At 42.0% G+C, this 15,393-nt stretch overlaps 1 protein-coding gene and 1 long non-coding RNA gene across 11 annotated transcripts in view; one reads left to right on the top strand and one right to left on the bottom strand.

Moving 5' to 3' along the window:
* Positions 1 to 15,393, top strand: part of LOC117895585 (supervillin) — a 125,977-nt gene that overhangs the window by 37,470 nt on the left and 73,114 nt on the right. The window contains exon 1 of one of the 10 annotated variants that reach the window (XM_034803328.1): positions 6,076 to 6,139. The exons of the other annotated variants lie outside the window; for them this stretch is intronic. The gene's annotated coding sequence lies outside the window, so the exon portion shown is untranslated. Of the gene's footprint in view, positions 1 to 6,075; positions 6,140 to 15,393 lie in introns of those variants that run through there. 10 annotated transcript variants of the gene reach the window in all.
* LOC117895599 lies at positions 6,845 to 7,654 on the bottom strand. Its single transcript, XR_004648938.1, has 2 exons — positions 7,224 to 7,654; positions 6,845 to 7,047 (listed from the first exon to the last, which is right to left on the bottom strand). It is a non-coding gene; the product is annotated as an uncharacterized LOC117895599 (long non-coding RNA).

Raw genomic sequence — 15,393 nt, 5'->3', positions numbered from 1 at the left:
CTTCTGTCAGAAGGAACCCTCCTTCGTACGAACGATATGCACTTCAGGCCTGCCCCACTAGCACTTCACTTCAGGCTCCTAGAGGATGGGCGTGTTATGTTTCAGCGGCTGCTGCTGCTCTTGCTGCTCCATTGACAATGTTCTAATATCCCAGCCCACCCGCTGACTTGCTCTCGCGTTCATTCGATGGATAATTACTATCACGAAAGGGTGGTGCCGGTGCTCCCCTCTTTATGGAGCAGAAGTTACGCACAGCAGATGTGTGTGAACATTTTGTGGTCTCTCGATAGAGAGGCGGTCAAGTGTGGGTTGGCCTGGGCTGGGCTGCCGTTTGTTTTGTCGTGCAGCTTGTTGTGGTTGCACTCTCCGAGACCGCCCTGCATGCATGCACCCCACTCATTTATGGGAGTTGCAATAATCAAATGGGGGCAGGTCACACAAATTTTACAGTCGAGAACTTTGACAAACATAATTTTAAAGCAAAGTGAGGGAGCCGGGGAATGTGTTTGGGTTTATTGCTGCTGTTTTTGGGGGGTCAGGCGGCAACTTGTTCAATTTTGCTGAGGGCCGTGGCTGTTTCGTAGCAGTTGTTTTATTGACTACATGAAGAGGCAACAGTGGGAGTGGGAGACGCCAGAGAAGGTCCTTACTAGTGCGCAGATACAAACAAATTAATGTTCATGGGAGAGAATACTCCATTTGGGAGAGAGCCAAAGGCGAATTCAAGCGAACTTTAAGAGAGAGAGACTAAGCTAGGGAGGGAGAGAGAGAAATGTACGGCACTGCCAGGTGTGTAAAAAAATGTTGAAGATTTAAAAATATATTTCCAAAAAGATCAGGAAGAAATTATCCAAAAAAAGCTTTAAAATTTCCAAATAAACACACTTTTATATCTTCATAAATGTGTTAAAAAGTCTGCCTGAAAATTATATTAAATGTCTCCCTAAAGGTAACCCAAGTGCATCCCAACAATAGCCTCAAAAGAAAACTCTAAAATGTATAGAAATGTATGCCAAAAAACTTCTGAAATTAAACCTTGCTAATATTCCACTTCGGATCCCTTAAAATACACTTCAAAATAAATGTTCCATCATTTCCTTCACTGCTTCTCCCAGTGCATGGCACTGCCTCTCTTTCACCTACTTTTGCGCTCTTTTACTCTCTTGGCCGCCTGGCCAATTCGCCGTTTGTAAAAACCGGCTAAAACATCAGCTGTTTCCACAATGCTCAGGACTTTTTAGTGCAGTTGTAGCCGCTTTTGTTACTGCCAAATGGTGGCGAAAAACACACACGAAACCTGTCTCTGTCTCTGCCATGGCCCAAGCCTGTTCTGGCCCGGTCTACTGGTCTGGTCTGGTATCTGGCTCTGTGTCTGACTCTGACTGCTGGCCCGAACCCCAAGGCTCCAGCACACACATCTCAGTGCGCGCTCAGTTCTCCAACGAATCGGAAGTCGTGTGGCGGCAGTACGTGTCGTCTCGTCCTTCAACTCTGAAATTTACGTAAAATGTACGCGCACGCATAAGGGAATGTCCCAGCAAAGAAAAACTTCAACAAAAACATAAAGTTATTAGTGAAAAAGATATTAAAACAAACAGAAAGCAAAAATATGGGCAAAAAACATTAAACGAATACGAATATATGCGGAAACGAATACGAATATATGAAAACGAAACGGAAGAATCCTCCAATGTGAAAAACAAGGTGCGTTTTCTTTTGGGCTTTCCCTGTGAGAATGTGCCAGCATGTGGGGAGGTTTGGGGGTGGTTGTTTAATGCACGTGTTCATGCTTCAGGAGGCCTCTGGCAAATATATTTATATTTTTGTTTTTTTTTGGTCAGCAACAGTTAAGCGGAAAACTTTTTGAAGTTCTTATGGTTTTTCGACAGCATGAAGAGGGTGCAGGGAGGCACCCCAATATCTGGTTTCTGTTCTGTTTGTGTGTGTCGACAGCCTCCTCCCTGTCTGCACTCTGTGTCTACTATCCCCGTAGTTGTCTGTGCCCCTGCTCAGGCTTTGCCGTTTCTGCCAAACAATCTCTGTTTAGTTTTGCCTGCGTCTCCTGCTACTTGGATTATCCTCTATTGCTGCCACAGTGTTGCTTTCCTGGGTCGCTTTGTTATACTTACCCTTTAGTGAGGGAGTTTTTTAGGCTATAAAGAAAGGAAGCTGCTTTATTATTTTATCTGAGTAAGAATTTATACCTTCTGACTAGCATCCTCAGATAATACAATTAACGAGACCATAATTCCCCACTATGTTTTTTCATCTTTCTGGCCATTTCAATGGAATTTTTTTTCTCAATTATGACCGGTTAAATCCATTACACATAATTCGTACCCGCAAAGCTCCTTTTTTCTATTTTTAATGGATATCAATAGCTTCGTACAACAAAGCCATAATTTTATAGATATTTTATTTAGTTTTTTGCTTCTCAGAACTTCTTAAATCCTTTAAAATTCCGCCTTTAAAACGACTTTGCCCTCCAAAAAGCAATCCCTATCGATTCTCTTTTTCCTGTAACGACCTTTTTAAGGGGAATCAAGAGCTTCGCATGCCTCAAGCTACAATTGTATACGCGCTTGAGGATAATTTTGTGCAATTCATTTCACTTAATGCGTAATTCATGTCGCTTATATGACCATGACCACGCCTCTCACACACCCGCCCTAACACCCCACTCTTAGCCCATGTTTCGCCTCTGGAAACAGCCACTCTTAGCCGTCGCTTACCCTCCTTTTCGATTGCCTCTCTTTGGGCACCGCCTTTGTCCTGTTCTTTTCTGTCTGTCTGACATTTGTTTGCCAATTTTCATTGTTGCTGCTGCCTGCCGCTTGTCCCCTACCCGCCGCTGCCTTTGTTAGTGCGTTGAACCCGCTTGACTTTTTCCCCTGCAGCGCCCCGACTCTCCAGCAGCAGCTGCCACGCATTTTGGTGGCTCAAGTTCATTCTTATGGCTGCTGCCTTATTTTTGTGTGCGGAGTGCAGCAAGCTCCCAGACATGGCATCTTAATGCAACATTTTCATGGGGACTCAGGAATTTTCACTACTTTTTCCACCGAGTCATTGTATGGCTAAGGACGCTGCTTTCCTCTGCTTTTCCTATGTACATTTGCTTCAAAGTTTTTCCCTACTCTCTCGCTTGGATGAGCTTCGCTGAAGGAGCAAAATCAGGCTAAGGGGTTTTCCCCATGACAAAGGAAATGTTTTGCTTCCAGCAAAATTTAAAGGCAAATTGCATGAGCGGGATTCTAGAGGTTTCTATGGGAAATTTTGAGAAGATAAAGTTGATTTTTTTGTGGGCAGTGACAGAGGAAAGTAATCCGTTAAGGGCTAAGACCCATATAATTTGTGTGGCATGGCATTTCCGTTCGCTTTCATTCAACTTCCCTTTTAAATCGTATTTTGGCGTGTCTCTGCTTCTCGTTTCTACGTTTTCTACTTTAGTTCGCTTTTATTCTCCTCCTTGCTCCTTCTTTAAACCCTTGTAATTCCTCCTTTTCTCTCTTGTTCCTTCCTTTGGTTTGCTTTTGAGACACCTACAAAAGTCTACCTACAGCTACAGATGGGCCCCACTGCTCTGGTACTTTTAACATTTACAGATGCTCCTCTCTCTCTCTCTTGTGTATCCTTCAGTTACGTGAGTGATTCCACATAATTATGTTTCGTCATCGAAGCAGAGAAGCAGATGAGGCATCAAAACAAGCCATGAGGAGGGGCAGGCACCACAATCCATTCCTTTGCTCCTCCCTTGCTCCCTTGCACTCTTCTTAACCCACATTATAACGGTTATTTGTGCACGTATCCACGAAATAACAGTTAAAGCATTTCAACATTTCATGCGGCAAGTAAATTGCCCCCACGGATTGTTTCAGCGGTTACCAACAATTCGCTGTGCCCAGAAATTGTTGAACAAAAGAGAGCGAGAGAGAGGGCGGGACAGTTTCTGCAGCTTTAAGTTCTCTGATACATAATTTCGATATAGTAATTCGATGTTTTTTGAATCAGCATAACAGGCTACTACTTAATTATCTTTCCAAAAAAATACACAAAATATTTCTGTAGATTTTGTTTAAAGAAAAACCTTTTCCGAGTTTCGTTATACACGCCCTTTACATAGTGGACTATAAAACCTGCAGAGTTCTATTCTTTTTATATTAAATCTGGAAATTGTGGGAAGTTATTAAGCCTGTGACAACACGGAGTTAAGTTCCCTTTTGGAGGTAAGCTAACGCACAAATGTCTCCTTTCTATCAAGTGGCGCTGCCTCGTGTGGCTTTCGACCCCAAAAAGGGTACAGAAATCTGCATAATTCTATAATTTTATTTGTTGGTGCAGGCGCTTAGCAAACTTTTCCGTTTTCGACACTAAAAAGTTGCCCCAAAACTCTCGACTAATTTGCATTTTTCCTCAAGTGTTATTAACTTAAGAACGATTGATGTGATCATATAATACTCGAAATGTCGAGTGGTGGGGGGTTAGAGGGTTAGAGGGGAGTTCTTTACGGGTGACTGCTATGAGTGGTGGGAGACCCCAAAAGGTTTAAGTGGCAGACTAATTTGCTTAAAATGAACTTAAAACTTTTGACTTTTTGTGAGTAGAGAACCAGCAAGCTAAAAAGGTTAAGACGACTGCAACTCTGTTGGAGACAGCAACCAGCATTAAGAATGGCAGAAAGCAGTTCCTGTTGCTTTAGATTAGTTTTTTTGCGAATTGTATATTAATTTATTCCTTTGAAACGATTTTGTCCTGTAAGAGGAGAGTAAATACTTCTTTATCCTACCAATATGTAATTTAAAAGGTACAGAGATTGATTGCAGTGACCTCGTTTTCCCTTATAAATATTTTTGTAAAAATAATCACAGCATTTCAAAGATTTCTGCCAAGAGTGATGGGTTCGGGGGTCTCCTCCGCCGCGCTCTTCCATCATTATGTGCCTCCCTTCGATCACTCATCCAAAATAGTGAAATATGATATAGCCTTCCGTTTAGCATCCAGACGGGCGACGCACATTCATCAGCGGCGCCAACAGTAATCCAAGTCCCCGTTCCATCCATCCTCTGGCACTGATTTTATGGAGAGCGGCGATGTCACGTGACTTTTTTGGGGCAATAAAAAAAAGCGTTCCTTAATTAAAAGCCCCCAAAGCTCTGAAGGGCGAGCATCAGCTTCGATACTAAAAGTGGGCAGTGGAGTGGAGCGTGCTGTGGGTTAAAGGGAAGTCATAAAAAGTCAGCAAGCGCAAAAAGTCATAAACAATAAAGGAACAAACAAAGAGCTAAAACGCTGGCAAATAGCGATTGAAATGTTGGCAAATAAAAAATAAATATACTTTGGGCAAAGCAAAACCAAAAATCAAGCAAAAAATGTAAAAGAAAAGATTTTGTTTGGTTGGAACGAAGCATTGGATACACTTAAAGATCGATTTTTGCCAAAGGTGAATTGGTTTTTAGACTTTTTGATAATTTTCTGTCGACAAAGCGTTTCAAGTCAAATAAATGAACAGAGTATCGACAATCCATGCAATGATTTTATGGGGTCTCTGCCCAGTGCAAAGCTTAAATCAAATCTATGATACCCCACCCAAGTGTAGAGCTCAACCAGCGTTATAACGGAAACGCTGAAAGACGCTTGAGTTCCACTGAAAGGCACACGCCCAACCCACCCGCCACATCCACACATATAGTCACAGTTTTTAGCTCTCCCACTAAATAGAGTCCCCCCTCATTTCTATTAACTAACTTCCCCTGGAATGCGCCTCCCTCTACGCTTTGTGAAATTTTTGCAAAAGTTTTTTATTAAAAGCTTGTTGCTGCCGCTGCTTCTGCCGCTGCTTCTGCCACTGCCTGCCCCTGCTGGTGGCTGGCAAATTAATTAGTTAATTATGCTTTGTGTCTCGACTTTTTTCTTTTTTTGAGGCACGTGCCACACAAGCGCCTCTACGTGACTTCATCATTTGTTGCAACACGAAAATGTATCTGTTGAGATATTTCGTGGAGTCGCCTATTAACATGCAATGATTTATGATTTTTGCCATGGAAAAATAACTTAAATTTTCATTTTCTTTGCAGGTGAGTCACGAGTTTTGAAAACTCCAGCCAATTGTCTGCCAATTTACCAACTTGTCTGCGTTTTTTGGGTGAGTTTTAAGCTTTAAGTACGAGTTCGAGTACGTTTTTTATGAGCGAACAGCAGAAACGTACTTACGTACATGTGTATGTACGTTCATTGGAAATCCATTGGCATTGCAAAGTCGTATAAATGTTTATGGCGCTGAAAAATAAAATGAAAATTTAAAGGAACATATTTGCCAGACAAACATGGGGTTGTCTCGCGATTGTCGTGGAGAGGGGTCGGGTTTCTAGGGGGCCATAAAATTGAGTTGCATTTTAAATAGAGGCGAAAGGTGACTTGCAAATAGATGGGGTGTGCCTTAAAAAAAGTACTTGATGGAAGAGGTTCTAGCTTGAAGAGTTTCCTTATTAGACGGTCGTAAAGGGGAAAAATATTTAATGTGACGGTTGGAGGAGTTAATTTCGATTTTCAAAAAGATTTTTAGCGCTTAGAAGTTTGTAATTACCATAGAAATTCCGGAATATTTGGTACTTATCCCAAAAGAGAATTAATTACAAATGTAAAATATAATTCGTGGATTTTAAAGCATTGCCAAGGTCTCTCACATTATATTATGCTCTGACAAAGATGCATATGTAAATTTTCCTTTCTATTTCTTATTCTCTATCTTCTTTTCTTTCATATTTCTCACTCATTTCACTGGGGTTTATTATCTACAAAAAATACTTGATTGAAGTACTAACCGTATTCCAAATAATTCTTCTATTTATCTCTTTGTTTCCACAATTTTTGCTTTGCATTCGTTTTACCTGGTCATCTGCATCCAATTTGAATGCAATCTCATCTTAAACTTTTCTCTTCTCCATCCATTACACTTCGCCCATCATCGACAGTCATCGAGACGACTGCCATTCACTACAATCCCATCCCATGCCCAATCTTCAGTGCCATTTGAAGTGCAACAGCAGCCGCCTGCGCAAAAATAAATAAAACAACATAAAAATAGTACGAACAAATAAAAAAAGAGAGAAATAAGAGAGAATTCTGTGTGCAGTTTTGTGTTCTTCTGTTCCTATTTATTTTTTTATCTCCTGGCGTATTCCTACGCAATAAATATTTCTCGAAATGTGTAGTGCTTGTGTTTATACATATTTAACCACTTTTATGTGAGATGAAGAATCGTCAGGGAGATGTTTGTATGTTTGCATGTAGTTTTCCAGTAGCAGTTGCTATTCAATGCCTAATGGCATTGAACCTGCACTCGAAACTGGGTTTTGGACTGATCTATTGGACTGGTTGTTGGTTGGGTGAAGCATACGTACGTATAGTAGTAGCCACATTGCCATTGCCATTGCCATTTGGAGCAGATGCGAAACGGTTCATTAAGCAATTTTCTATGGCATTTCCGCGCTAGCTTTTCATCATCATCATGATTGAGATGATGATTGAGCTGGAAGTTGATCATGAGCGCAATTCTTGTGCATTGGCTTTGGTTTCTAACGGCACCTGCATTGTGGCATTGCATTCGTAGACTTTCCTTATTGGAATTGATCATCACCGCCGACTCTAGATTCTTGATTTCTTTTCGATTCGCTTCGGATTCAGTCAGTCATTAAGGTCTGTGCAGATATGTGAAATTATAGGCAAATTAGTGTTAAGCTGGGGCGATACCTACATATTTGATGGATAGGTGTATGAGTAGTACTCGTAGCACCTCAACAACATGTTTTTGCAATCTTTTGTGATCACTTGAAAGATATCTTGAACATGCACCAGTAATGGGTTAATTAGTGCAAATGAACAGCGGACGAAAAGAAACAAGTACAAATGGTATGGCTGGCATTATGACTAGAAGGTTACCCAGTACTTTAACATGAGCCATAAACCTGGTAGAAATATAAATCTGTACCACCTCTCCACATATTCCATACCACACACATATACCCTTCAACTCCCCGAGCACCGTAGGTATCAGCAACATTTGGCATTGAGTTGTTCCCTTATCTCCCACTCCACATCTCTGCCTCTCTTGCACTCTTGTACTCTATGCCTCTCCTCGCTCGTACTCTTCTGCAGCATTGACAAACTTTTGCGCCCTTTCCCTTTTAAGCAATTGTCGTAACTGCTGTTGTTGTTGTTGCTGGCTGGCTTGCTGTTCTGTTTGCTGCATTGCCAACACCCACACAAGCACTCCTATATACACATACGAACATGTACATGCTGTGGCTATCGGTGCACACGATCAGCGCCGATCGTTGTCGTCGTGCCACTGTGGCGCTCGTCGGGCCGCCGCTCCACCACTTTCGGCGCTGCCAACTTCCTCCAACTCTGGCTCGAGTCAGTCTTTTGTTTGGGGCTGTTGCCGTCGGTTCGAGCTTTTCGATTGGAGTGTGTTCTTGTTGTGTTTTTCCCTTGGCGAGTGGAGTTCTGTTCGGTTACGTTCCGTTCCGTTCCGACTATAGTTTCCGATTGTTAGTGTGTCTCTCTGCAGTTCCAGTGATTGTTGGATTTTATTATTTTTTTGAAAACAAGTTTAGCAATGCAATGCGTTTCCAATCTCCGACTGCGATTATTTCGTTTATTGTCATGGTTGATTTAACCGCAAAACTCAACAAAGAATTGGATATCGAAACGAAGAAAACCTTTGGAGTTGCTGGCAGCATTTTGTAAGTACATATTCGACGGTACAAGTCGCAAAAGTTAGTGACAATTATCAAACTGTTAATCAGAGACGCGACGATTGTGTGTGCAAGTGTTAATTTCTGTGTGAAAAGCTAATAGAGAGCAGACGAAGATCAACTTTAAACACTTCTCCCTCCCACTCACACCTATGGGCGAGCTATGGTAAGCTGCAGCCGCCGCAGCAGCAACAGGAACGGTAAATTGAAAGCTCTAATTCGGCTACGTACGTACGTACACTTGACCGACAAAGTGAGAGAGGAGATCAAGAGAACTAAGCCTCTGACCTGCTCTGTTTGTCACACACCACACACTCGATCTTACTCTCCCACTCTCATTCTGTTTATCTGCAGCGACTCTCTTTACGTCGGTCTGCTCTGACTCTGCTTGTGTTTTGCAGTTATATTTATAGCTTGTCTGGTCTGTCGGCTTATCACAAGTTGTGGTTATTTTTAGTCCCCAGAAGCTACTTTAAATATAAATGGACACATTCTTCATGTGCGCTTTATTTGCAGTTTTATTGCACGAATTTGTTTTAATTTAATTGAATTCAATGCTCCGACAAAAGTCTAGCGTTTCAAGCATTCCACGCACAGCATACGGGACAGCACCGAGAGAGAGATAGTGGAGATAGAAAGACAGACAGAGAGGAAGAGCGAGAGTGTGTGCATGCGAGCAAGAGAGATGAAAGCAGCAGGTGCTTTGGTTTCAAAGCTTCTTTTTGCTTTGTTGTTCTGCGGATTTTTTCTGTGGACTGGTGTCGTTCTAATACCCTTTTGAGAGTGGGGTATTATGATTCTGATCAGAGCTTTGCCATGCAGCAAAACGCAACATCTGCCAAAGGAGCTGTAGAAACAATCACCACTGCAATCTGCACTCAAGGGGTATCAGAGAGTATCGAGGCTGCCTTCCTTTCTTGTTGTTCGTCATGTTGTTGTTGTTACGTTCTTGTGTGGTACTTTTGTTGTTGTTTCGCCGTGGCTGTTGTTGTTGAAGCATTGAGCCGTGCGTTTTGTTAGACTCCGCCCTTTTGTTGGTTAGTTTATTGTTATTTAGACGTCGCTTTTGTTGCTGTTTCTGCTGTTTGTTGTTGTTTGGCCTATTGTTGCTGTTGTTGGGGTCGTCATGGCAATGCCAACTTTCGAACTTTCAACTGCATTTAGTCATAGTCGATTGCAATTTCATTTTCGAAAGTTTCCCATTGATTTCCATGGCTTCCTCTTCTGATTAGAAAATGTTTTGGTTTCTAAAACCACTTTTACATAGCGGGCGGGTCTTTTGAACTAGTTTCTGCACATTCTTGTGTTCCATTTGCTGGGTTCCTTTGATTGAAAAACAGAAGTTACTTACTCACATTTCACAGCATGATGCTTTAATGGAAAATGTAAACAAAAATATCATTTAATCAACTATAATATTTATCTTTACAAATTGCATTTATTCTGATTTTCCATCAGATAGCAAAAAACATTTTCATGCAATTTTCATGACCACATTATTTTGCATTTTGCCTGAATTGCAAATCAAATTTTCCACAACAATTTTTGGAGCCGACCCCAAAATGGCCCCTCAGCTCATTATGGGTAGGTTCATTAGAATTTATATGCTCCATTACAACAATTGTTGAATCTGTTGTTGGCTGCTGTGGTGGTTTCACTGTGTGGTGGCTTTTTCGGGTGACTTTCAACAGTAATTTGTGTGGCACCCAAGCGCGTTAATTGTACAACATCTGCCACTCGCAGAGGAAGAGCGCAGAGCCAGACGCAGCAGACTTTTGTGCAGCCATCAGCAAAATGCCATTAAATTTTACTAACTCTTTTTCTATCGTATTTGTATCTGTAGCTGTAGCTGTGTGTGTAAATTGTATCTGTTGGCAACTTTCTGTATCTGTTAGTACATTTTTGTGAAACGCAGCGCTGCGCTGCTTAATTATTCCCCACAGCCAAGCCAATAATTAACCGAAATACATTTAATTTCCCTTCTTATTTAATATCTGTAATTGGAAAAAATCTTCCTGGAAAAGTTTTCCACTTAGAAAGTAAAACCACAATCATGCATATGCATGTACAATATATGTGACCTTTTTAGCCATGGCCAAAACTGAAAGTTTCATGGAACAAATGCAGACAGAAAAGGTCAACTGTCGCTCTTGACTTTCCAGAGTAGAGTTCTTTTATATATAATCTCCATTTCCCCCAAGAAAAAGCAACCACGAGAAGAACCTTCAAGGCAAACTTCCACTGACTCCCCCAACAGCGGCATAATCTGTATCCCATTGCCACGACAACGCTTTAGCCTTGCCCACCCACCGTCTCTCCGCGCTCGACTTCTTTTGCTTTTATGACAAACAAAAATTTATTCATTTTTATTACTGTTTTTCTGCTTACGCTTAATAAATCTCTGTCTCCATCTCTCTTTCGCTTCTCCCTCTCTATCGCTTTTCGCCGCTTAATTGTGGCATTTTCCTCAAGTAAAAGTTAAGCATTTGCCTTGTGTTTGGGGAAAATGATTCATAGAATGGAAATTTGTGTATGACATCGATACGTATGAGTAATGCCGCCCCCCCAGCAGGATCCAGCAGAGGGAGGACACAGATTGACACGCAGTTAACGGCGGAACTCTGCTTGTAATTTTACTTTCATTGATTAATTTTCGAACTGGCATTAAATTTTAAAGGGGCTTTCCTTATCCGCTTAAACTCGATCGATATATCCGTAAATAGCATTTCCAACAAAACGCGCGACTTTTCAACGTCAATGGGGAACATGGTGAATGGTCGCAGGGGGGAGGCTTCTGCTGTCGCGTCGTGTGAGTGTAGTGTCTCTTCCTTCCGCTGGAGGCTTCCTTCCTTCCTTACTTTATTTCCCGTCGAGCAGCGGAGAATGGGGATACCCACTCGCTGATGATTGTAACAAATGTCAGGGGCTGCCTGCCTGCGTCAATGGTATGGATCTCTCTCTCTCCTCTGTCATGTGTCCTGTGTCTCCTGTTGTTTGAATGCGGCATGAGTGTGAGGCTCTGTGCCATTCGATAAATGTGCCATAAGCACTTAAGGCCTATTGTGGATTGATGGAGCATAGCAGTGGCAGCAGCAAAAGGGGATCCCCGGGTGCCAGGTGATGGAACTCCCAAATGCCAAAAACCAACACAAAACACAACATTTCGTTGAAGGTTTTTCCAAGGGGAGATGGGGGAGCGTGCAGAGGCTAGTTGCCACTGGTTGGGTGCACTCATCCATGGTTTTTGTGTTATTCGAAAGATACTTTCCCGCTTGGGTTGCTTTCGGTTGCTCTTTGTGGTAGCGGTCGGCCTTCATAGATACAATATTTTTGACAGTGATTGCCAGAGAAAGGAACCGGAGAAGGGCTGTTGGGATGTCCAAGGGTTGTTAATGAGCTTTGGGGCGGCTTGACAGCTGGCTGACTGAATGAATGCCAATGGGATTATAAATTTATGGAATGATGATTTGCCTGATGAAGTTCCATGATGATGGATCGACTGAAAGCCCACAAAAATGGTTTAAAAACGAGAAGGGACGTGTGAGACGCTTCTTACGCGTCACAACTTTTATACCCGGCACTCAGTACTACATCTGCACTTTAGCGGTTATTTGTCAAATTTTGCATTTTTTCTTCATCTGTCATCTACATCAACAACACTACTCACGCCAACACGCTCCTTTAGCTCGCTACCCTCCCCTATAGACACACACTGCAGAGGCAGTGGCAGAGGCAGCGGCAGAGGCAGCGGCAGAGGCAGCGGCAGAGATGTGTCAGGGGGAGAGGCCATAAACAGCGCGAAGCAGAGTGTGAATGCTGCGGGACGGGGTGGGTTTGGCTACTGCAAATTAATTTCTTCATTGTGGCTATAATAATGATCCAATCGGATCCCAATTTGGTGATCTGATAGATATGGTCATTTCCCACGGAATGACGTTTTTAGTTTTCTGCTATCTTGTAAATTGTAGATTTGGGAGGTTTTCGCCCTTTTGCGAAGGCGGAAGGGGGCGTGGCTCAATTTTGAAATACACTGGTTTCAGTGTGAGCATACAGAAGTCTGGAGCCAAAATTTGGTGGCTCTAGCTCTTATAGTCTCTGAGAACTAGCCGACAAACAAGACGGACGGACGGACGGACGGACGGACGGACAGACAGACATGGCTCAATCGACTCGGCTATTGATGCTGATCAAGAATATATATACTTTATGGGGTCGGAAACGTTTCCTTCTGTGCGTTACATACAACCGTTATCCGCACAAATACAATATACCCTATTTACTCTTCGAGTACCGGGTATAATTAAGTGAGAATCAGCATTTAATGGCATTCTGGATTTCTGTAATCCGTGGGCTGGGATTATTTAACTTTGAAAGTTTCATCCAAATAATGTCGCAATATTTTACACTTTCGGTTGGCCTAAAGCGAGAGTTTGTACTGCTGGACTCTGAGGCTCTTGGGCTCTCAGGCACTTAGCCGTAATTGAATTCCATAGTTACTGCGCTTCTGTCCAGAACCAAAACTATTTGGCACAGTGACTTCCGACGCTCCATCACCACCGCCACTGCAGTGGAGAGGCAAAGGCAAAGGCAAAGCACAGCTGAGCAGAGAGGTTGTGTGAGCTGCTGTGTGGTAGATTCTCTCAACCCCCCCTTTTAAGTGCATTGCAAGCATAACTTTCATATTGCATTCTCTGCCCTGCACCTCCCACTGTTTTTGTTGGCACACTTGGCAAACTTTCAACTTAATAGACGCGCGACATTGGACATCAAAAATGGAACGCCCCCAGATGTAGAAGGAGCAAGGATGCTGATGATATCCCAACAGCACGTGCAAGCTCTACTCCCACACATTTTTAGGACCCAACTGTCGCCACAACAGCAAGAAAAAACCCGGAGAAAACCTTTCTTGCATCAATAACCACAAAATGTTGCAAAAGAGCAGTTACACAAATGGCGGCGCCGCCATTTCCGTTTTCTTTCACTCTGTTTTTCTTTCAGAGGGAAGTGGCACGCCTATTTGCCTAAATTTTCCTCCGATTGAAGCTAGTTTTTTTCCAGCATAAATGCTGGGGGAAACTTATGGCCATACTTAAGCTCTCTTTTTTTTTCCTGAGTAGCACTCATTAGCTTTCTCCTTCTTGGGTATAATTTGTTCATTAGTTCTTGTGATTAATAGTGAAAATATATGCTAATATTTCCCAAGTCTTTGCGTATGTGTGAGAATTTCTAAGAGTATCTCTCAGTTCGTTTTGCTTATAAGTAGCTCTTCCCTTCAGTTTGATTATTATGTCATATGGCTTGTTAATTAATTTATAAACAATCTCTTTCTGTGTTTTTATGCATTCCATATCCCATATCCACAGACATCTTCATATCATATCTTCCATCATTTTCGCCCGGCCACGAATATGATTATGCATTTTCCATTCCATTCAAATTTTCACTCACAATTATTCAAGCATATTCGTAATGAAATGAGCGTTGGTTGCATTTGAACATTTGCATATCACTGCAGACACACAGACAGGCAGGCAGCTTGGCAGACGGCAGTCCCCGGGCATCATATTAGTGATGAAAGCCACACCAACCACCAGCCACACACCCATTCTGCTGTGTGATGTGCAAAAATGAATAGATTTTACGGGTAGTCAGAGCAAAAATGCCAAAATTAAAACTGACATCATCGAACCGAAATTTTCCATTTTGGCTTTATGTTTGACATTTTTTTGTGACTGATAATTAGCCCATTCAAAGTTCATTTTCGCTTCCATTAATGCCTCTTATGTTTGACCGATGCTTATGTACTTTTATGAACCTTTTATTCATTGATATTTTCCCATTTTTATTCGGCTTTTGTGAGAACGATATTCTCCCACATTCTAATAATGCTGCGGATGGATATGGATATCTGTTTATACGACATGATTCTGATTCTTTGAAATATTTAGATGCAAATGTTCTTCCATAATGTTAGTTAGCTCGCGAGTTAGTGTTAGGTTTCGTCACTAGGGTAATATTTATGTATAACCTCTCTGAGAGCAATTTTTTAAATTGATTTGTGGTTCACTTCGTCGCCGCATTTTTCGCTACGTCTCTCCATCTCTCACTCCTTTGTTTTCCCAGTGGCTCTCGTCACTTATTTGCCGTCTCTGTTTTTGTTTGTCGTTTGTCTTTGTCTGGCAGTTGGCTGGAGAGAGGAGGGCGATAGGAGGTGGGGTCTGCGGTCTGTTGCATAACTTATATGAATTCAGAGATTTGTTTGTGTGTGTTTTTTTAACGCTTCTCGTAATTGGAACAATTTGCATGTAAATTTTTGATTATTGATCAATCAATTATGCACCAAGGGAAGGCATGCGACAGCAGAGTGTGGCATTCGCACTGTTTTCTTAATTGAGGAAATTCTGGATTGAGTTACGCATCGCGAGGGAAAACTGTTTGAATGAAGAAAGTTTATCCCTGGCGATAGGGGCGAGAGAGTGATGTCAGTGAGTCAATTATCAGGTTATTTAGCTGCCATTTAAATGCAATTCTCAAACAATTAAATTAGATTTTCAATTAAATTTGAATTTTCATTCATTTTCCCCATATACGGTGTGCCTGAAAATGGCATCATTCATGAATCACAAAGAGGGAGAGAGGG

This window comes from Drosophila subobscura, chromosome J (genome assembly GCF_008121235.1).
Source record: "Drosophila subobscura isolate 14011-0131.10 chromosome J, UCBerk_Dsub_1.0, whole genome shotgun sequence".
NCBI lineage: Eukaryota > Metazoa > Arthropoda > Insecta > Diptera > Drosophilidae > Drosophila > Drosophila subobscura.
Note: the sequence above shows the minus strand (reverse complement) of the source record. Positions and strands in the feature narration are given on the sequence as shown.